Raw genomic sequence first — 2066 nt, 5'->3', positions numbered from 1 at the left:
TATTACAGCAAGTCAAATAAAGATGAGTGGAAACAGGAAGTGTGACTTCTTTCCCTAATGTGGACATTGGAGACATGCCTCTGATCATTCTCCTGTATAGATACTGTTCCTGTTATAGTGGAGACACGACCCTGATCATTCTCCTGTATAGATACTGTTCCTGTAATAGTGGAGACATGACTCTGATCATTCTGCTGTATAGATACTGTTCCTGTAATAGTGGAGACATGACTCTGATCATTCTCCTGTATACATACTGTTCCTGTAATAGTGGAGACATGACTCTGATCATTCTGCTGTATAGATACTGTTCCTGTAATAGTGGAGACATAACTCTGATCATTCTACTGTATAGATACTGTTACTGTAATAGTGGAGACATGACTCTGATCATTCTCCTGTATAGATACTGTTCCTGTTGTCACGTCCTGACCAGTATAAGGGTTAATTGTTATGGTAGTTTGGTCAGGACGTGGCAGAGGGTATTTGTTTTATGTGGTTCGGGGTGGTGTTTTTGTAGAAGGGCGTTTGACTTATTATTTCCGGGTTTTGGTTTATGTTCTATGTTTATGTATTTCCATGTTTAGTCTAGTGAGTGTATTTCTATGTTAGGTTAATGGGGGTTTGGGACTCTCAATTGGAGGCAGGTGCTTCCTCGTTGCCTCTGATTGAGAGTCCTATATATGGGTAATTGTTTGGTGTAGGTTTTGTGGGAGATTGTTTCTTGTCTAACGTGTGTGAGCCTGAGAAGACTGTTCGTTGATTGTGAGTTCGTTTTGTTATTTTGGTGTTCATTTTGAGTCTAATAAAAGTTCAAGATGAGCAACCACATACCTGCTGCATTTTGGTCCTCCTTTCCCGACGAGAACTGTGACAGAATCTCCCACCAAATATGGACCAAGCAGCAGAGTAAGGAGCAAGGGGAATTCAATTTGGACTGGCGGGAGAAATGGAGGTGGTCGGAGATGAAGATGTGCATTTCCAGGGCTATGGAGGGGTTAACCTCTATGGGCTAGGTGGGACGCTAGCGTGCCACCCGTGGTGCACTCCATCAACAGCAGGTGCATTTCAAGAGCGGCAAATTTGAATCCAAATAAATGTCAAAATTCAAATTTTTCAAACATACAACTATTTTACACCCTTTGAAAGATAAACATCTCCTTAATCTAACCCCGTTTTACGATTTCAAAAAGGTTTTACGGCGAAAGCATAAATTTAGAGTATGTTAGGACAGTACATTTACAAGAGTTGTGTGTAATGTTTTGTCAAGTCAAAGACAGGGTCACCAAAACCATAAAACCAGCTAAAATGATGCACTAACCTTTTACAATCTCCATCAGATGACACTCCTAGGACATTATGTTAGACAATGCATGCATTTTTAGTTCTATCAAGTTCATATTTATATCCAAAAACAGCGTTTTACTATGGCATTGATGTTGAGGAAATCGTTTCCCTCCAATAACCGGCAGTCAAGTCAGCGTCACAAATTAAATAATTAAAATTAGAAAACATTAGTAAAATATTATATTGTCATTTAAAGAATTATAGATTTACATCTCTTGAACGCAATCAACTTGCCAGATTTAAAAATAACCTTACTGGGAAATCACACTTTGCAATAATCTGAGCACTGCGCCCAGAAAAATACGCGTTGCGATACAGACTAGACGTCATGTTGGGGAGATCTAAAATCGAAAATACTATGTAAATAATCCATTACCTTTGATTCTCTTCATCAGATGTCACTTCCAGGTATCACAGGTCCATAACGAATGTAGTTTTGTTCAAAAAAGCTCATCATTTATGTCCAAAAATCTCCGTCTTGTTAGCACATGATCTAAGCCAGCCGGACTTCTCGTCATGAACGAGGGGAAAAAATATATTTACGTTCATTCAAACATGTCAAACGTTGTATAGCATAAATCATTAGGGCCTTTTTTAACCAGAACATGAATAATATTCAAGGTGGACGAATGCATACTCTTTTATAACGTATTGGAACGAGGGTACCCAACATGAACTCGCGCGCCAGGTGTCTAATGGGACATCATCGTTCCATGGCT

Source organism: Salmo salar, unplaced genomic scaffold (assembly GCF_965601325.2).
Source record: "Salmo salar unplaced genomic scaffold, fSalSal1 ptg000306l, whole genome shotgun sequence".
Lineage (NCBI taxonomy): Eukaryota > Metazoa > Chordata > Actinopteri > Salmoniformes > Salmonidae > Salmo > Salmo salar.
Note: the sequence above shows the minus strand (reverse complement) of the source record.